This window comes from Falco cherrug, chromosome 10 (genome assembly GCF_023634085.1).
Source record: "Falco cherrug isolate bFalChe1 chromosome 10, bFalChe1.pri, whole genome shotgun sequence".
In the NCBI taxonomy this organism is placed as follows: domain Eukaryota; kingdom Metazoa; phylum Chordata; class Aves; order Falconiformes; family Falconidae; genus Falco; species Falco cherrug.
The window spans coordinates 1,043,113-1,064,421 of NC_073706.1; the positions used below are offsets into that span (position 1 = coordinate 1,043,113).

The 21,309-nt window shown below is 55.9% G+C and overlaps 1 protein-coding gene across 2 annotated transcripts in view; it reads right to left on the reverse strand.

The window, feature by feature from the left end:
* Positions 1–21,309, reverse strand: part of DLGAP4 (DLG associated protein 4) — a 157,777-nt gene that overhangs the window by 128,810 nt on the left and 7,658 nt on the right. For both annotated transcript variants that reach the window (XM_055721690.1, XM_055721691.1), the window contains exon 2: positions 2,550–2,695. The gene's annotated coding sequence lies outside the window, so the exon portion shown is untranslated. The remainder of the gene's footprint in view (positions 1–2,549; positions 2,696–21,309) is intronic.

A 21,309-nucleotide genomic window follows, 5' to 3' on the forward strand; every position in this document is an offset into this window, starting at 1 on the left:
CGGTGTGGGAGCTGGCATTGGCACTGGCACTGCCATTTACCTGCCAGTTTCCAAGGAGCTATGGTGTGCCAACAGACTGCCAGGGCGGACCATGCCTCCCCATCACCACTCCTCTGCTCCGGAGCTATGGCAGATCCTGGGAGGCACAGAGGAGAGAGGCTGGGTACACAGATACTGGAGGTATGTGTGTATTTTTTTCTTCACCCTTTCCTTACAAAACAGAGAAGGGAAAAAAGAAGGAAAAAAATAGTAAAATAAAGCAAACCCGACAACTCCAATTTCTATCTTAATGAATAAATGAAATGCATCCCAAGAGGTAATTAAGTGCTTCGAACAAAACGTGTCACCTACATAAAAAAAAAAAAGAACCCAAAGAGAAATCAAGCAACTGCAGTTAAAAGAAAGAGACATACAGGTGGTTGCTGGGGAGCAGGGAGGCAGAGAAGGCCAGCCAGCGAGGGCCCTGCTCCTGCTGCCTGCTGCTCTCGCAGAGGGGACAGGGGCTGGGCTTGCAGTGCCATGCAGGTCCTGGGGGAGAGCGGTGGTCCCGCCAGTGTGGTGGCCTCCCAGAGCCCAGGGGTGCTCCCGCTGGTTTCTCCTACCCTAAGGACACCACTGTCCCCCATGTGACCACCCACCTTTGTGCCCCATGGGGACTGTGACCATTTGCTCTCCAGACTCCCTTCCCACATCAGAAACCAAGATCAGACACCCATCCTCCTGGATGTAACATCCAGGGAACACCGAAGCCCATCTGATTTTATTTCCTTCTGGCCCTTTCCCTGTCCTTGGCAACACAGTGCGTGGGAGCTGCCTGGAGCATCGCTGTGCCTCAGTCATCACCAAACCACGTGCTCGGTTTGCATTGGTAGTGTTTGCTGTTTGTGCATGTGCTGTTCAGGAGGAAGGCTGGAGAAGGTCTTTTCTGCAGTGCAGAGGGGGATGAGGTTGCAGCTGCACATGAACCTCATCCTCAGTCCAACACAGCAGCCACCCAGGTGCACAGCCCATCCCTCCATGCACGTATGCCTGACCGCCATCCTCATCCCCAAATCTTCTCAAGACCTCTGCGCCACTTGCCAGAGTCTCAATGTTAAGGAGAAACCTCCATGTATGCCAGCCTGCAGGAAACCATATGCCTCTTCTTCCCCAATGACACCAGAAGGCTACAAAGACTCTTCTGTTGGCCCGGAGGGTGGGCAAAAAGATCAGCTTGGTTAGAAAGCATCATGGATTTTCCTGTGACAACAATTCAAAGAAGGGTTTTAGTAGCTGCTGTACTGAGAAAGCCTCGTGTTCTGAGGGTCAAGAGCCCTCCGGCAGCCTGTGCTCTCTGGAGAAGCTGTTCTTTACTTCAAAGTGGCGTCAGGGCCAGGACAGGGCACCCACACCAGCCCCTGCACTGTCTCCCACCCCTCGGGGTCCCACAGCCACTTGCTGTTGACCAAGGCTTCAGGGCTGTGAAGGAAATGCCCCTGACATGCTCTTGATGCTTTTTGGATTTTATGACCATCTTCTCCCTCTGGGAGGCCAAACCAGGACTTTTTGAATGTTTGGGTTTGGCTGAGCTGCTGACGGGGCTCAGCTCAGTGTCACATCCTGGGACATGGCAGGCGATCTCTCCTGATGTGGAGAAGGCATGGGATTTACTCCTCTGTAGGTTTGCCCTGCCTATTCACCATCTCTCACGTGTCTGCTGCTTTTAGAACAAGTTCCTTCCCAATGGACCTTAGCAGCTGTGACAACACTGATTGAATCCAGAGCCCTGCCCATTGCACAAGCTCCTCTCTCTCTCGCTGGGGGAGAAATACAGGTTTTCTGGGGGAGAAATACAGGTTTTCCATGTGCCTGAGAGGGCTGCATCCGTCCCCTGCAGGAGCCTCCTTCTCTGGCTTGCTGGAGAGGGTCAAGCATCTGCATGCTCCTCTTGCCTACCTAGCCCACAGGAAGTCAGGGACCTTGCAGACCGCCACATGTAGCTGAACTCATGGAAAAGGTTAACAGGGGAGAGCAGAAAGCAAACCACGGTGAGGGGCAGCCCCACAGATCCCATTGCACCTACACCTGGTGGGTGCAGGTGCCTCCTGGGGCTGCTTGCCTCTTGCCTCATGGCTGGCCTGGTCGCATTGGTCTCTGCCCTGCAGTCCCAGCAGGAGCCTGGATGCTCCTGTGCTCTAGCATTGCTCCAGCTGCTGCCCAGCATCACAGCCATCACCTGGAGCAGACACTGTCACAGCTCTCCCTGCCCCCAGACATACCTGTAACAGAGTCCTTCATCACCCTCTGCCCCAGGCCAGTGGGGCCATGCCAGCACCCCATATCAGCTCACCTTTGCACCCCAGACAGCCCCCCGTATCCCCTACCCTGCCAGCAGTACCTCTCCTTTGTTTCCGCTTGACACCCAGGCTCTCTTTTTGCCTCACAGGGCAACAGCATCCCGAGAGAGGGGAAGCCCACAGCTTTCCAACACCCACAGGCTCCTCTTGCCTTTTGCCCCAAGGAAACCCCACGGAGCAGCACCATGACCCCGCGGGGCCCAGAGCACTCACAGTCTGGACACTCTCTCCAAGGTGTCTCGTCTTCCAGGATGCTGCTGTCATTCGTGAGAGGGAGGATGTTGGTGGTCCATGCACTGGCTGCGGGGTGGGCAGAGCCAGGCTGTAGCTCTGTGACCGTGCTCACCAGGCTCCTTGGGCTGTGGAAGGTAAAGACAAATGTGAGTTCAGAAAGGCATGGATTAACCCCAGCCCTTTCCCCATCATGAAAGAGTCCTCCCCCCATCTTCCCCCACCCCATGTCCCTTCAGGCCCACCCAGTGAGGGAGGGATCCAGCAGAGATGGATGCTCCTGCTTCACAGTACCCAGATCCCAGATGTATCACCACATGTCAGGTTCAGCACACGCCCATAGCCAGCATCTCCCCCAGGCACTCCTCTCCACCAGCCCTCCCCGGCTCTACGTGCGCCCCTGCCTTCTCTGGGAACACTCTGAGTGCGGATGACCCAGAGGACACGCATCAGGACTGGGAGAGCCCTCACACGGAGCCAGCTGTGCAGAGAGCAGTGGTCTCAGCTCCTCAGTCCCTCAGCAGAGCCAGAGGCAGAGGCAAAGAAGGAACTTGACAGGGATACGAGTCCACCCCTGGCTTCTCCAGCCCTGCTCCAAGCATGGCCATGGACTCATGAGCTCATCAGGAACAACCATGAGTCCACCATGAATGGGTGACAGTCACACTTCTGAGGTCAAATCCTCAGATGTCACCTGAACCCCTGCTAGGGTCTTGTCAAAATGGCCAGCACCATTTCCCTGACACCAGGGTCCCCACGGCTGTCACAGAAAACACTGGGCTCCAGCTTAACAAGGGTGTCCAGGAAGGTCAACAGACACCATCCAGCATGGTAAGAAAATCCTCCTGCTCTGAGGCAAACCTTTTGCCTTATGACTGCTGGTGTACTTGGGACATCACACAGCTGCTCTCAGAAGCTTGGAGGAGAAACAGGGTTCAAGCCATGAAAACAGTCAGATGTGCCACCAAGCTAAAGAACAGGGCACCTTCCCACTGCTTTCAGTCAGCCTGGCTCACCGCACCAGTGACATGCACATCTGTCCTCCCCATGCACTTTGAAAAGAGCAGCTTACACTCTGATCAGATTAAAGGAAGAAAACTGCATTGCAATAAATCCAGGAAGGGAACTGGCTGCCTGGGCTTTAATCTGAGGGGAGTCTTCAAGATAAGAGCATTAAGAAGTGGGGATAATACAGCCTTGGTGCAGGAATGGTCTGAGCTGGTCCCCAGCCTGGGAAGCAGCACAGCACAGCTGGCTGTGGCATGCCTGGACACCTGAGAGCAGCTCAGCACCCCTCAAACATGACCTGTCCTTCTGTGCCTGCAGCCCCCTCAGTGCAGGAGTTGGGGGAGCTCTGAGGGAAGCATACAGGGGACAGAAGGCTGCTCCAAATGCTCATATTTCCTATCAGGAGCCTGAAATCCAAGCTGGAACAAGGACAGCACAGTCCTAATCAGGAGACCTTGGAGTAGGGTGGAATCTCTCCCCATAGTCTTTCCTTCCAGTAAGGGGACCTGCACCTCCCAGCTCCGACTGCACTTCAGCACCAAGCTGAATTCCCTCCTCTGGGAATTCCTTCTTCTGCCTGCTGATTGTGGGGCCAGAGGCAACGTGCTCTCTGCAGAGTTCTGCTCCTCCTTCAGAAGCATTTTCTGAGAGACATCACCACCTGGATCTCCAGCCCCAGCCCATGCTCCATGGATGGCACCGGAGCTTGACAGCTGCTGCAGCAAAGCAGACACAAGTTGCTTGCTCTCCAGCTTGCTACTCTGAGAAAGCCAGGCACTTTTTCTTCCTCATGTCCCATAATCCCCACACCAGCACCAGGGGAGAGGAAGGCAGTTAGAAATGTTGACCTGCATCCTCTGGTGAAGGCTCTTTGGCATAAGTGGGGACCGACATCACAGGGGCAGCTCCTGGTGCAGGTTCTCATGCACTCAGCTGGCGAATATGGACTCTGCCCATGCGATCCAAGGGCATTAGGTTTCTGCCCCAAGCCATCCCAGCCTAGTCGGATTCTGCCCCAGCCAATCCCAGACCAGCTGGACTCTGCCTCAGCCAATCCCAGCACAGCTGGACTCAGCCTCAGCCAATCCCAGTCCAGCTGGACTCAGCCTCAGCCAATCCCAGTCCAGCTGGACTTTGCCCATGCAAACCAAGGGCATTAGGTTTCTGCCCCAAGCCATCCCAGCCTAGTTGGATTCTGCCCCAGCCAATCCCAGCCCAGCTGGACTCTGCCTCAGCCAATCCCAGCACAGCTGGACTCTGCCTCAGCCAATCCCAGCACAGCTGGACTCTGCCTCAGCCAATCCCAGCACAGCTGGACTCTGCCTCAGCCAATCCCAGCACAGCTGGACTCTGCCTCAGCCAATCCCAGCACAGCTGGACTCTGCCTCAGCCAATCCCAGCACAGCTGGACTCTGCCTCAGCCAATCCCAGCACAGCTGGACTCTGCCTCAGCCAATCCCAGCACAGCTGGACTCTGCCTCAGCCAATCCCAGCACAGCTGGACTCTGCCCATGCGATCCGAGGGCTTTAGGATTCTGCCCGAGCCATCCCAGCCTAGTCGGATTCTGCCCCAGCCAATCCCAGTTCAGCTACAGGGAGGATCAGGTATTTCAGTTGCTAACATACTGTCTAAAGGAGACAATTTCACTGCAAAAAAGAAAAAAATTGTTCACAACCAAGATCAGATCAGTAACAGCTTTGGAAGACAGCTCTGTTTTTTCTGCCATGGGTGCTAATGCACAGTTAAGAGCAAAGAAATGAGATTGGCTGAGTTTACAAATTACCTCATTTAGGCTGTGTAAAATTCAGATTAATTGCCCCAAAGTAATTAAAGCCTCCATCACAAAATACCTTGTTATACTGCGCAATATGTGGGCAGTTGGCTAGTCAACTACATTTTCTGGTTTTGTAAGTCTTTAAAAGTTGAAACAGTTTGCTTTTTCCTATTGGTTTCATTGCATGTAGACATTTCTCAGTTCAAGTTAGACATCCCCCTGCCCCCGTTTACTAGAATGAAAATAACTTAGTTCACCTCTCAGTCTCATTGTGGCTTATATTGCTTTTCATGGGGGAAGATTTCTGTGTATAGACAGGATGCGGTGGTTAAATGGGGTTTTGGAACAAGAAAATACAGTTTACAATCGGTGCCTGAGTGCACAGCTTCATCGTGCTCCTGAGATGGATGGAGACAGCCCCGCAGCTTGGTGTAAGTAATTGAGAAAAGAACATTCGTAAGGCAGGAGACAGCTGGATTAAAAAGGTGAAGCCCAAAAAGCAAATGAAAAGAGAATCATTGATGATGGATGGGAGAGCAGTATCCAAGTCCAGCGTTTTTCTGGATGTGCTGTTGAACAGCAGCAAAACAAGAAAAGCTGAGATCAAACTGTCAAAAGAGCTTGGGCAGCCACAGGGACTATTGCAGTTGAAGAGGCAGTCAGCTGCTGAGCTCCAGGTTTCCCAGCCTTGGTGGGAGGCCCTGGTGCTGGTCCTGCAGCCTGCGCCTGGCCTGCCAGCCAGCATTAGGGTCACTGCTTGCAGAGGCTGTGCACATAGAGGTCTGCCCCTGGTGAAGCTCAGCAGAGTGACCATTACTCTGCCCAGCACAGCCCCTCCTGCGCGTTTTCCACTGCACTTCGTCATGTCCTGGCCCTATCTCCGCAGAGCAGAAATCCCCAAACATCTGGTGCATTCTTCTTGAGGGCATTCAGAGAGGCTGCACAGAAAACACTGTAAAGGTCATTACTGCAGCTCACTTTGTTAATTGCTGCTGATCAGACAGCTTTCTTGGCAAGGGGGGGGGAAAGACATTTGGGTAGGAAAAAAATTAATCAAGGTCATGAGACAGAAGAGTTCAAAACTGCTCTGTTTGCACCAGGTGCCAAGCAGACACAGGACACCCCTGCAAAGACAGGGGTCATGACCACCAGGCAGGCTGGTCAAGAGCCCCATGGTAAGTCCCATCCATGGTGCAGGGAAAGCGGAGCAGCCAAGGTGAGCCACCACCCAGAGCCTGCTGCACAGGCAGACTGAGAAGCAGTCGGACTTGTCAACCACGGAGCAGCTTCTTCTCCCCACCACGGTAAGGCTAGACAGGGGGGTTACAGCCCCATCACCCCCAGCACCCCTCCCCTGTGACTTTCCACATCCTTGCATCACCACTTGACCCCGGGCCCACCAGAAAGCACAGCCTGCTGTACCACCTTCCCTGTCTGGCATCAGGCCACCTCTGTGTCACCTCCACACCCTCCCGGCACAGCCTGGGAACCAGTCTGCCCACACCCTACTTTCTTCTTCCTCAGGACCAAGACAATCTCCATCAGGTTTCAGTTCTTGTTCCTTCAGTCCTGAACACTAACCGGAGCCTTCTCATCCCAGCTGCCTCCCAAGTCATTCCCTGCCAGCTTTAAAACTCAGCTGGGACAGAGAGCAGACATGACTGATCCCAAGCAGGTCACCTGCAGCAAAGCAAAGAATAGGACTGCCCTGCTTAGTTTTCTTTAATTTGCTTCAGTGCCCTAGATGACCCCATGTATTCACAAAAGCCTGAAGCAAACCCAGAAGCAGTTGCCGGTAGGAGGTTTCCCAGACTGAGAAGCACAAGCAGAAAGATTCATCCCAGCCCCATCATTTCCCAGTGGGCTGAGGACAGTGGCATGAGGTTAGCCCAGGGCTGCCCCCACACACTACAGAGAGGGGTTGTATTGCCTGTGCTGTAAAGGCTCCAACATGCTGCAGATCTGACAATTGCGCAACACCAGTAGAAAGACCTTCCCCAGTACATCTGATGAGCCCTACACCTGTCTTGCAACTAAGTATCATGAGGCACAGAGGAGTAATGACTTGCCAAAGAGATCACAGGGAGCCAAGGGAAGGCTCAGGCATGGAGCTTGTATCTCCTGAAGTCCAGACTCGGCCTGTTCATGCAGCACACAGGCAGAGTAGGAGCCAGAGCAGCCCTGAGACCACCAATCTCAGAGGGATGGGTAAGAGAGTACTTGGTCTGTGCAACATCATTACCTGAAGAAACACTCTGTTTCATCATCAGCACACACTGGGCAGCAAGATGCACATGACAGAGAACCACTAGGGCATGATCCAGTCATTGAAGAGAGCTGCTGGGATCACTGTGACCAGGATCACTGAAACCACTCACTGAGGACTTAAAATCCACGCTGGAATATCAGTGCCGGAGTCCAGTCTCCTGGCACACAAATACAACAGGACCCCTGCTTGGGGATACTGGTGCTGGGGTCTGAGCAACCAGCTCCTTCCCTCCTGGGCAGATGTCCCATCGACTCAGCAGGAGATATAACTATTACGCCCAGTCCCAGGGCAGTGGGAGCCCCTCCAGACCAGGGACCATTAGAAAACCCATTAGCAATTTAGCTGAGGAGAGGGTTCAAGGCACAAGCAGCCCTTGCTGGGCTAGGAGGAGCCCTGGGGGTCAGCTAGCTCCAAACCTAAGGGGCAAAATGACTCCAAAATTGGAGGAGCAGACAGCAATGTAGGGGAATCCCATGGCAGAGACAGATCGGAGACATCTCCAGCAGGAGAAGCAGCTTCTCTTCTGTTGGCAGAGACCTCAACTGCAGCATCCCTTCCTGCAGTGCTGAGGGATGGATGGTGGCCAGGAAACTTCTGGGAGGGCTCTCAGTGCCACCAGCCTGGAGGACACAGGCCCCCTCCGGGGGGGAACCTGAGAGCAGGGCTCAAGGGCAAGGCTTTCCTGAGAAAGCCAGAGGGGACTTTCTCTGCTATTGCAGAGGGCATGAGGTCCCCAGAGGAGAGGCACTGCTGCTCCCTTCATGGGCCAGGCTGGATTCAGGTGTTAATGAGCTGGAAAGGACAGGGGAGATGTATTTCAGCAGTGCTTGAACTCCAGAGGTACTTCAGCATCACAGCAAAGTAAATACCCCATAAAATGCTCATCTAGCAGCTGCACTGTAGCACACAGGTTCATTCACCTCTGTTCCCAGCACGCTCCTTTGCGATGAGGAATAGCCGTTCACGCTGCTGAGGTTTATGACGGAAGCACACAGCAAATCCTCAGCCCTGCTAAGCGCTAGTGAGTGTGGGAGGGTCTCGGGACCCCCATCCCAGGCTGCCTGGAGGCAGTGGGAGCAGTTCCTGGGCTCACTGCCAGGGAGGTTCAGGGGAAGCAAAGCAGTGGGGCAGTAAAAGGGAGAAAATCCAGCCCTGAGCCACAGCCCCACGTGATGCTCAGCTGGGAGTGCTGGGGGGAAACACCGTGTGGCCAGGCCAGGTGCGGCCCCGGCCCCCAGCGCACACCCCATCGCCCACAGCCTCTCCCGAGGCCATGGCAGGTACCCCTGGGCGCTGCTGCTGCACGGCACGGGGCAGCTGTGTCCGAGGGCTGCTGCGAAGCAGCTGCTGTGCGGGCTTGCTGCGGGCGCTGCCATTGCTCGCCTGACTTACCAGGCTGTTCCCTCCATCTGCCAAACCCAGCACGTTTATTTTTGTGTTTCCAAGTTTGATCAGATCGACTCTTCCACTTTAATCTAATGAGTGCGCTGAGCTGAAACAAACACAATCTGTCCGCAGAGGGCCGGGGAGGGATGTCTGGGGGCACTGCAGAGGCCCCGTGGGGAGCCTGCAGTACCCTGATGCAGAACCAAGACAGCTTTGGTAGCCAGCAACAGCCACCCCTCGCCCCACACACGCCCCCACAAATCTCCTCACTGCCCCAGGGCTGAAGACCTGAGCGTGGAGAGGTACCTCTACAGAGAAGAGCATCTTCCTCAGGCCCTGATGTGGGCACAGCTCTGCTGTTTCCTTCCTTTCCTTGCCCATTTGCCTGACTGTCTTTCCAGAGAATGACCCTGCAGTGCTGTGGGCATGAGCCAGGTGGCAGCTGGCATCTGCACTGGCTTGCAGAAATGACCTTGGCCACTCAGAGGACATTGGAAGCCTTTTTGCTTTCCAGGTTTCCCCTGAGACAGACAAGAAACCTTGAGCAGGAAGGATGAGATACACATCCAGCCCCTGAGGTTTGCTGCTCTCCAGCTGTGAGCTCATCTGCACCAGCTCTGCCAGCTCCGGAGCATGGCTGGAAGCACGGCGGAGCCTGCGGCTCCCTGTGCTGGGATGGGTCACCTCCCCAAGGACCCTCCAGCACCGGCTCCCTGCAGAAACTCTACAGCAGGATTTGCCACCAGTCTCAGGCTTTCCTGAGAAAACTCAGGAAGCTTTTCTCCCCTCTGTTTCTCATACCCGGTTTCATTGCAGTAGAGCCCTAGGACAGGTTTGTTTGCATCCCTGTGGGGTGTGTGTGCAGCGGCGAGGGGAGCTCTGGTGTGAAGAGCTTCAGGGGAGAGCAAGGGCTGGATGTGAGCTTCTTTAGGAAGCAATCTGGCGGGATGGCATCACTGCTGCTGTCCCACTGTGCTGCTTCTCTGGTGTGAGGAGAGAGATGGAGGAGAAAGGAAGCAGATCAGCAGAAGACACTGTCTGCAGCTCCTGCAGCAGGGACAACAGCCCTTGGGAGCATCCAACCCTGCATCAATGGAAAGCTCCAGGAGCCCTGTGGCCAGGAGACCCTTTGGGGTGGAAGGCAAGTTGGCATCTGGCAAATCACAGGGTCTGCCCAGGCAGCATCTGGGAGGCTGGAGGTAGAGCAGGCTCCTCCTGGCTGCCCAGCTGCCTGGTAGCAGCGCAGCTGGCTCGGCTGGGCTGCCCAGCTGGCCCCAGTGAGGACAACTCCACACAAGGAGAGGGCTCAGCTGCCAGGTGTGGGCACTGCCGGGACATGCATAGGGACGAGCTGGTCATCCGCTCTCTTGGGCAGAGGAGGGGGACGTGGGGATGGCCCCCGGCAGCTTGCCACCCTGCCCTGCTCAGAGGAAGGGTGGGCACGGAGCAGGGCTGAGGGGCAGTGGGCTGGATACACTGAAGGACTCCAGGAGACGGGGGCTCCCCTGGGACTGCCCCTCCCCAGGAGCTGGGGCAGAGCCAGGCCAGTGCCCGGCCAGGTTTGTTTCCACACGCTGCCTCTTACACCTTCCCCCGGCCCAAGCTTGTTTTGACCCAGGTGCCAAAGGCTCAGCAGCTTCGCAAGCTCATGTGGCACTTTGGGAAATGCTCCCTCCAAGTGCTCAGGCACTTGGGCTCCACGGGGGTGAGGTGCTGAACACCTCGGGGAGCTAAGACAGCACAAGAGTCCCCACCCTGAGGAGCTCAGCACCCACCTGGCTGGGGTAAGGCGGCTGTGTTGGTTTAACCTTGAGCCTCGCTGCTGTAAAGCTTTGTATGCGGATAGGTTTCCTTTAGTCTCCTCCCCAAACAAAATCCCCCAACTTTCTCCAGCCATCACATTTGCAGATTCTTTTTCCTTAAAATAATAACTAAGTTCATGCTGTGAGAGGTTCGCTCTTGCCCTGATTTAATGAAGAGGGAAGATGAAAAGACCATGAGAAGATTTGCTTTTGCAGCGCATCACTGTTGCTCCCAGTTCTGTGCTCTCCATCCTTACTTCTCATTCTCCTTTCCAGGAGCTGTCTGTAACCCTTTGATAAAAACCTCTTCTCTCCCCAAAGCAGGCAGTGTCCTTTCTTGCCTGCACAGCCAGAGGAACGTCACACTTCCCCTTTGATGTCAAGATAATGTATAGATGTAACATCATGTGTATGTGTGACAAGTGCAAACAGCCATCTCTCTGTCCCAGATCTGGTAATTTAGGGAGGAAAAGGAAAAGCTAGGATAAAAAATATCTCAAAATGAATTCTCCCCATTCATCACATGCACACAGAGCTGCCTCTGGGCAGCCTACCCTCCCTAGGGGCCTGGGACCCCCAAATGTCCAGGGCCAGGGTGAAGCCAGGGTTTGCCTAAACCAGCCAGTGAGTGCCTGGGGCCACCAAAACCTCCCTGGAGAGCGTGACAAGCGTGGCAGGTTGTAAGGCAAAGCCCACAGCAGTGATGACAGGCTTCTTGTGATTACCTGCAAGCACTTGCTCACCCTGGTTTGTGATTCACTGCTTGGGTAGCACAGCATAGCATGCCGGGACGAGAGCTGGGGGAAGCTCACCCACAGCAAGAGGAGCAGGAGCCAGCAGACAGGCTCCCGCATACTCCGCTGACCCGGCACTAGCAGCCCCAGCGGTGCAACCAGGGCAGCGAGCCTGGGCACGCTGAGGGGACACGCTCTCTGCCAGAAAGCCAGAGCCTGTCCCTCTCCAGACCCAGGCTCTGATGGGCACAAAGGTCCTGCACTGCACAGTGACCCTGTGCCTGTGCTCTCCTCTTTGCAAACCACTCGCAGCCAGGCCTGTCTTGAAGCTTGAACTTATTGTTCATCTCCAAAGCAGCCTCTGCCCTGCAGACTCATAACTTCATGTAAGACCAGGGACCACCGTCAGTGCAGCTCCCGAGGCTCCCTGCTCCAGCCACAGGGTCCCTTCCATCCCACGGACACCTCTGCCTGCTCCTCTGGGAGCTGGTGGATTTCACCACCCTCTCCATGGCCACGTGGGCAGCTGTCTCGGGGTGCAGCTGCATGGGGGTTTGCAGGAATGAGCACCAAAACCTGAGCGTTGGCTTCTGAAACCTCTACATGCATGACTCTCCAGTCTTCCTGCAAAATTGCTTGTTTTCTCCTTTCACCTCTGGTTCTGATGCAAACCGTCAGTGCCAGGGGAGCTCTGAGGAGCTGGGACCGGGGTAAGAAGATGCCCTGCTTGCCCACGCACCTCACCTGCCCTCTCTGAATGCCCCAGGCCACTCTCCCCTGTGAATGGGAATCTGGGAGAAAGGTTGAGTTTATCTAAGCCAGAATCACTAAGAGCCCTGGAACTCTGCTCAGTCATTAACCGGTGAGTAAAGCACGCTCCATGAGTCACTGATGCTATTATAAACACTTTCTTCTAAAGGCTGTAGAAATGCAGTAGGAAAGTGGTGCTCCTTGAAGTCAGTGGTTGTTTCCTTCCATCAAGATCTCTGCTCTGTGACCTGGGACGGCTCTGTCCCCCCAGCTTGCCCCATGGGCACCTGCCCCCCACAAGGCTGTGCCTCCCGGGGCCAGGCTCTTCATGCCCGGGTTGACAACATGAGCCGTATCTGCACCACTCCCACGACCCTTCCTGTGCTTCATGGCTGCACCTCATATTAAGCCATTTGTAAAGGTTAATGCATGCAGGACAGATATGCTTTTCCCAGATTAACTGATGCTAAAGACAGCACCAGCGAGGAGTTGCTCAGTGCCATCCGTAACATGGTGAGGGCTCTTCCATGGCATGCTACTACTCCTTGCTCCCCTCAGACTGCCCAAATCACTGATCCTGCCTGTCACCACTGTTAATAAACCCAGAGCTTTCTATGAGCCTCAACACCCATCGTCACCCTGTGCCTGCAGGCCTGCCTGCTGGCCTTCTCCTGGCTCAGCGCCCCTCCACACCGCAACCACTCTCCCCTCCACTGCCCTTGTGCATGCGGGGAAGCTGCTGTGACCCCTCGGTGAGCCTCCACCTCCGCCCCCAACCACTGCCTTGCTCCCTGCAGCATGGCTTGGTCTGTCCAAGGGCCACACAGGGACACTGACACTTGGGATAGGCTGTGGCTGTCACACCAAACTCCTGCTTTCCACGCTGCTCTTGATGGCCACCAGTCCAGCCCAACTCCATGCTGGCCCCCTCCCCCTGCCCATCTAACCTGGGTCTGCCCATGCTTGCTCCACTCACTGCCTTGGCCTCTGAACACCTCCCGCCCTCATTCCCTCTTCCTTTGCATCTTATTTTTCAGCTTGTTGGCTTTTTCCCCCCCTTCTGCTCCCAGGTCTTGTCTTTAGCCTTGAAAATGCAAATGCTTACCAGCACACCTAAGGCCAGACACACGCTGGGATGGATTTGCCCTAAGGGGGCTTCCCCAACCCCAGCACATCAAAACTCCAGCGTGATGGTGCCCAGCTGGCTCGCCAGCAGTGCAAAGGGCTCCAAGCAGGAGCTGACTTGTGAGCCAGCCTGCTGCTGGGGCTGCCGTGCTGATTACTTTGTACTTGGTGTCACAAAAAGAAATGAAAATGCCAAAACTCTGGAGAAGGAAAAGGAAGGTGCATTGGAGCAAAGATAGGGGAGAGCAATTCTTGCAGAGACTGAGAGGACCTTGCAGAAAGCCATTCTGCCTTATTCCTGCCTGGACGCCTTGCTGGCTGGGGCAAGCTTTGCTCCATGCTGCCATCCCTTGCGTCCTGCCCAGGCTCCAGGGCTAGACACTAAGATCTTCCTATTCAAAAGGATTACAAATTACTGTCTGATCCACTAATTAGGAAGGGAAGATGAGTGTGCTTCTGACAGTGATGTTTAGCAGCCATTTAGAAATTGCTCTGAAGGCAGCAAGGCGCTGTGAGCACACCGCAGTGTGGAGCCGCATCTGCTCTATGCCAGCCAGCCCAGGACCACCCTACCGGCCCCGCTGCCAGCAGCTCCCTCTCACCCTGGGAGGCTCTGCCCGATGCCATCCCCAGCTCACACAGCTCCTGCAGCAAGTCTTGCCCTTCTGCAGAGCTTGTCTGGCTTTCAAGGATGTCCCTAGGCCATTTGGCTCCTAGCCCTGCTGCCATTACTTCATATTTATTTAACAAAATTAAAACCTGCTTAGCGGGGCCAATTGTAGGCAAGGGAGACAAATTGGATCTTCATGCTGCTGCCAGAGAAGGGCAGTCTGGCGCCGGGCTGGAGGCCACCTGTGCTGTCTCATGGGGGATGTGGACCCTCCTTCCCATAGTGGCAAGTCATGCCAGTTGGACTGGGCAGCAGCACAACAGGTGTCCCAGACTGCTCACGCCACTTCTTGGGGTTCCCCCTTGTCTCCTTCCCTGCGTGGCCATGGGTGGCAGGAGCTGGCTCTGGCTGGGGAAGGACTCCAAAAGCCCCCACTGGCACCTCCATGATGTGATGGGACTCCCTGAGAGCTACAGAAGATGTGGTCCTTGTGAGAGCAGACAGGCACGGCCATACTTCTGAGGGGATCACCCCAGCCCTGCGGCCGCCGGCAAGGGATGATGGAGACAGCCCCGTGCCCGTGTGGTTTGGGTGATGCCTATGACAAGTGTGTGGAGGCTGCCCTGAACACCTCCAGACAGTGCCTAAAAACGAGACACGGCTCCCAGCAGAGCTGCCCTCAGCCCCTTCTGAGCCCTTGCTGTCCAGCAGGGCCCCTCTTTCCCATGCAGATCCTCACAGGACTGGGCTCCTCTTCCTGAGTCAGAAACTTGCTCCAGGTCAAACAGGAGATCAGGTGGGTCTAGGACCATCTCAGGAACTGTTGTACGGCTTTGGACTTCCCAAAAGTCATCCTAGGTCTGACCCCCATTCCCCAACATCACGGCCCTTCTAAACCCCAGCCCACCGATGGGCACAGCCAAGCAGCTCAGCTGCCTCCAGAAGTGCTCCATGCTGCGTGCAAAGACTTTCCATAGGAGAGGGAGCAAAGAGCCAGAGCTTGAAAGCATGAGCCACATCTCCAGGGCACAAGGGCAGAGATACCCCTGCCCTCCACTGCTGGTATGACCCTGCTGGGACTCGATGTCTGCAAGTCCCTGGGTGGCTCCGGGTGGCCCCCGCTGACCCCTGGTGCTGACCGAGCTCTCTGGCACCCCACACTCTCAGCATCACCCCACACAGAAACGCAAACAATGTGAAGGCAGACCGGGGAATTAGGAAGCCTCAGCGATGGGCACGGGTACCCACAGAGGAGCAGCTTCATCGCAGAGAAGAACCCAGCCAGCTTAAGGTATTATTAGATCCAGCTACAGTGGTATTAATGAGTGCTTTCAATTTTAATGAAGTTAATCTACCTGTAAAAGCTCTTTAGGCCCATAAACATATGACTGGAGAGAGAATAGGACTTTCAGCCACATTTTTATAACATTTGAGCGTGTTTTTTACAGACGGTCATTTAATAGTGATGCCAGCACAACAGCTGGGAGGAAAGCACCCACTGTCCAAACCGCAGCTCCCTGCACCATGGCAGTCAAATGCGGAGCAACCTCTTGCTCAAGCTGCATGGACTTCTAGGGGAAGCAGGATTTCATGTTCCCATTATGATAAAAGTTAGAAAACGTGTGAATTTCAGTGGCAAAACATGTATTGCCTATTCTCCCTGAGGAGAAGATGGTGCATGCAGAACAAAGCTCATGGAAACAGAGACAAGCCCCAGCCTAGCAGAGCACCCTGGCCCACTGGGGTCTCCCTGTCCTCCCCCCGTTCCCAGCTCAAGTGGAGAGGCCAGTCACGCTGAAGCTGGTCTCCAGCCCCCACCAGCAGGTCCTTGCCTGCTTTGCCAGCAGAGGTTCACTTTTCTGATGCCTCCAGTTACTCTTGGGGTTTGAGTCACTGGCTTTGATTCACCTTTCCCATCTCTGGGGAAAACAGGAGAGTCAGAAACTGCCTGAGACCTGGGATGACCTCCTCACATCCACAGGTTTGGACTTTCTCCTCCCTCCTCCCTGTGAATCCTGTGAAACTCCCCTTTCTGCACAATGCCGGCCGAGCACCAGGTGCCAGAGGACACAAAGACTCCCCAGGGAGCAGTGCCTGGCCCAGGCTGGTCCTCCTTGCCTGGAGGAGAGGACAAACAGGGCCACCCTACAAGAAAACGTCAAGCTGACCAGAAAGCTGCACGTCACATCTGGAGAGAGAGGAAAGAGCAAGAATGGCACTGGAAATTGAAACACGGTAAGGAAAACATCAGTCAGTGCCCCCCAGGTGAGGCAGGCTGGGTCTCTAAAGGCTTTTGGGCTCTGATCACCAGGGAGAGGGAGGGGAGGGCAGGACCTGGGGCTTTCCCTGGCTGGCCTTCACACACCAACTGCCTGGGTGCTGTGGAGCAGTGGGGACCCCCTTTAAGGGGTGCCAGGGCTGGGTTCTTGAGTCCTTGCCAACTACAGCAATGGCTTAGTCTCCCACCATTTTGGCTTTCCAATCAAAACCACCTCTCCCTCCAGCCCACCCCACCCTCCAGCAACATTGCCAAGGGCAGGAGATGCCAGGTACCACGGGACCCACCAGCAGCATCCAGCCCCGCTCCCACCCCTGCTCTGCTCGCCCCGTTACCGGCAGCTTTATCACAGGCTGGTGGGGCCAGGGGAGACCTGGGGGTTCCTAGCACGCCTCCTACACGGGGAGCTCACCGTGGGCTGCTGCAAGCCACCGTCAGACACATCCCTGTGCCAGCACTGAGGCGGGACATCCCTGCCTGCACGCCCAGGCCAGCTCCCAATGCACCCGCTTCACCGCGCTGCCAGGCACTGCCTGAGGCCAGCAGCCAGGGCCTCTCCTTGCACCAAGTTCCCTGAAGGCCACAATGTGCTGTGACTTCTCATGGAAAAGGTCCTGATGGGTTCCACGGTCCCATGCAGCCCCTCATGAGGTCACTGCCCTGCCCAGGGTGGGAAACCTCAAAGCAGCTGCCCATATCCCCTCTGTGTTCTCCTGCTGGTCGTGTTATCCCTGGCTTGGAGGTGACACTCAGGGCTGTGGGGACACCTGGCCTGCACTGCCTGCTACGGCTGGTGGTAACGGCACTGCTTCTCTCCCAGCTGAGACACCAAACTGAGGCAAATGTCCTCCGGTGGCAGCGGGACAAAGCCCTGCCCGGGGCTGGCACAGGCACAGTTGTGTGTGGCATGCCTGAGCTCCCAAGTGCTCCTGACGGAGTGAGCCGGGAGCCGTGGCTGCCCAGCCGGGGACCGGGCAGCAGTGCCGCGACAAGGCTGAGGAGCCAGTCAGTTAATCAGCCTGTCCTCAGGTGGGAGACTGGACCCGACTCCCATGGAGAACAGTTTGAAGACCTGAGGTTGAGCCTGATGTACATCAATGTGTCTTTATACCCCTCTGAGAAAGGGAGGTCAAAGCAGCTTTACATCTCTAGTGTAAACCAGTAGACCAGCATAAAAAGGCATTTATGGAATTAAAATTTCTTTTTGTCTGAAATTTGCCTTGGTGCACAGAGACCCTAGCTGTTTCTGCAGCAGCCTGTGGCAGTGCCCATGGGGGATGCTCCCAGAGCAAACTCTGCAGGGGACACCCACAGGTCCACCCCAGACCTGGACGAGAGCTTGGCGGGGGGACCCTGATGGAGCTGGTGAGTGCTTGCTCTGAACCATCCCTGTGGAGGAACTGGAAGTGGCTGGAGAAGTGGGGATGCCAAACACATTCCTAGCTGCTGGCAGGGGTTTTTTTTGACATCAGAACCACAAAGCAGGAGTTCCCAAACATCTATGGCTAATCTTTGGCAGGATCAGTCCAGAAGGGTCAACTGATCCACAGGGGGATGTGCAGAATGCTCTGGGGCAGAAATCGATAGCCAGCTGCTTAGTGCCTGGGTTGTGGTCATTAATCAATCAACACGAGAACATCACAGGGTGTTTAGAGAACAGCTGTGGCACTGAGCAGCATTGAACCAGGACAAGCCAGAGCAGGACCTGGGTTTCCTTCTCCCCCAAAAGAGCACATGACCAGCAGCAGCAGAGAGCTGCAAGTGCTAGCAGGAGGACTAGGAAGATGCATGCTACCAGGAGTCTCTGCACTTCTGGAGCTACCCCAGGATGGTTTCATGGATGTTTTGAGGGACAAGGCTCTCCAGGGGCAGTACAGATACAGTTTGGAATGTCCACTAACAAGGTTAAGAGCCTGACTCAGAGGGACCCCTCCACCCCCCAGTTTGCCCATGGGGCCTTGGCTGACAGAGGCCAGCCTCGTGTCCTGCAGCTTGTCTTGCTGTGGCCCACGCTGGATTTGGCCACTTCTTCCCACAGGTGTGCAGAGTCGCAGGTGCTGGTCTGTGCTCAGCTCCTGCCAACATCACCTCCTTGACCCCTCTTTGTAGGTCACCAGGGTCTGCCAAAGCCACCAAACCTCACAGCAGAGGAAAGGAGTCATGGTCATCTAGCAAGAAGACTAGGCAGTGGTTCTTGGAGCAGCACAGGGCAGGAGGGAGCAAGTCAGTCAGGGCTCATCATCGCCTGGAAGCGGCTCACCTTCGCTGGGACAAGCGGTGCCACCAAAGTAGGGCTGCCAGGCTCCCTGGGGCCACAGCGGCACAGAGGCTTTCTTGGCGTGCTGTGCGGAACAGGGCGTATCATCTAATTATATCGGCTCTGTCCCACAAAAAGGAGCTGGGAGATGGGGTGCCCTATTTACACAGTCCTCCTCCAACCCCCGGCAGCTGCAGCACTGGTGCCAGCCTGCCCCTGGCCCAGGGACTGCAATGACTTCATGTCCTTTGGCCCCATCAGCTGGAGGAGGGGAGCAGCAGACCCCCACTGCCCGCACCTCCACACCCATCGAGGCACAACCGCTCCCTGGCTGGATGTTTGCTTCTGCCGGAGGGCAAGACAGTTGCAGGGGTCCGGGTCAGTGTCTGATGGATCAGTGGCCTCTCTCCAACCCACCCTCCAGCCCCTGGGCTGGCTAATACTGGGCTGCCCCACAGGCTGCGAGTGATCTTATGCTGCCACGGAGGTGTGGGTGTCGGATCCGGCACTCTGGGGGAAGAAACCCACTCTGGCAGCTCAGCAGCACAACACCACAAGGCTGCTGCAGCTCATAGCCTGGGCAGATGTGTCCTCACCACAGCACCTTGCACATGCACCCATGCCAGGAGCCATGAAGGGGTCAGCAGCAAAGGGACTCAGACCAGCTATGAACAGGTTGCTTGAACACCCCAAGACTGACAGCATCCTCACAGCTCTGTGCCCCACTGGGCCAGGCTGCTGCAGCCCACTCCCTGCCCAGCACTTGCCTTCCTCCTCAGCTCAGATCCTGCTCTAGGAGGTCTCAGCACCTGTGGGGTGGGTTGCAGTGAACCCACCCTGCAGGGCTGTTGTACCCTGTGCCAAGAGCCTTTGGGAGCAGGTGGAGCCATCAGGAGGTGATTGCCATCTCAGGCAGCACAGGACTGACACCATCAGGGCTATGCCACGAGCAGGAGCAGGCCAGGCAAGCACTTCCCTGCCTGTGATGGGAGAAGAACTGGAATGAACACACCAATGCCAGGGTTATTCTCCCACTTTGAGGGTGCCAGGCAAGGAGACTGAGCAGGAGCCAAGGGCACTCAGAGCTGGTGCCATAGTAGTGCACACAGAGGAGGGGCTGCCAAGGGCTTGGTGGATCCCACCCAAAGTCTGCGGGGTTCACCTCTCAGAAACTTCACTGTGCTCTGGAGGTGCTGGGCACAAACCTCCCTCTCCTCACACGGAACCTCAGGGTGCTCCAGCCAGCCAGCAACCTTCCCAAACGGTGACAGAGACTTGGCCCCTCTGTATGCCTGAAGATGTCCCTTTGACCTTCCCAGAAGCTGGCCTCGGGTGACCCTCACCCCTGGCACAGCCCTGTGCACTCCTCCTCAGCCACCGGTCCTGTTGGGCTGCAGGTGGCAGGCGTGATGCGCAGCCCTGCGCCCTGCTCTGGTGGGGCTGGTAGGAGAGGGCTCCCCGCCAGCCTCATCCCAGCCAAGCCCAAGGGCTGGGGAATGGCCGCTGGTGGGGCTGTGGGCCAAGAGCAGATCGAAAAGCGCTCCTCACCTGACGTTCTGTGGTTGCTAGGTGATTAAATCATCCATCTGCTTATGACAGCACGGGAGAGCAGTGAGTCAGTCCCCTTCGTACAAGACAACAAAGGGTTTTTCAACTCCAGCCCACCTCCAGCCTGTCCCCAGGTCTGTCAGTGCCTGCAGGACGCTCAGCCATATGCAAGAGGAGCAGGGTGCCCAGCGCCGCAGCCCAGCATCCCAGCGCAGGGCGGCTGCCAGAGGCACCATGGTTCTGATGAGCAGGACCTCCACGGCATCCTGGAGAGCACAGCCAGGCAGCTGTATCCTCGCAGCACCACCTCGCAGGAGGGTTTTGCTTTTATTGCACCTAGAGCGACTTGGAGGGGTCAGATGAGCCCCACCAGCAGCAAAGGGAGGACTGCTGTTAGCCCCCCGCCAGACAGCCCAGCACCCCCAGTGCAGCCACCCAAGCACCTTCCCCCTTCTGCAGGCTTGGCTGCGTCTGCCGCAGGGACGTCGTTATCATTGTACATGCGGAGCGGCTACGACCACGCGCTTCGGGAGCAGAGCCCAGGGAAAGCCAGCAGCTGCTTGAGGAGAGCAAGGCAGGAAGGCAACAGTTTGGGAGAAAATAACATTTTCATAAAGTGTTTCAAGTCTTTTGGAGGAGGAAAGTGGGAAGCAAGAGAAGGAAGAGCCTCTGTGTACGTGTGTGTGTGTGTCTGCATATGTGAGAGAACACACCAGGAGCCTCCCTTCCCACTGAGAAGAAACCATCTCAGTTTCTCAGGTTTTGGTGAGTGTTGAGATACTGGGAAATTAAAGCAATGCCCACAAAATGTGTTCAGAAAGCCCAGTTTTCATTAGTAAGGCTCAGAACCACGCACAGCTGCTGCACAGACCCTTCTGCTGCCAACCAGCATGCGCTGAGCTGGGGGACCAGCTGCTGGGTGATGGGCTGTCGGCTGTCAGGACCCACATCCCCTGCCAACACACAGCCCACTGGATCTGAAGCCCACCAGTGGAAGCCCACTGGATCTGAAGGGCCAGTGGAAACCTCCTGTGAGATGCATGGGCCTTTGTGGGAGCTTTTGGCCACATGGAGCTTTGCTGCAGGGATGGAGCTGGGGGGCCACCCCAGGGGCTGCCCACTCCCTTCTGATGAGAGTTACCTGCAACAGGGTAAAGGAGCACCATGCACAGCAGAAATGGGGCAAAACTGTAGCAGAGC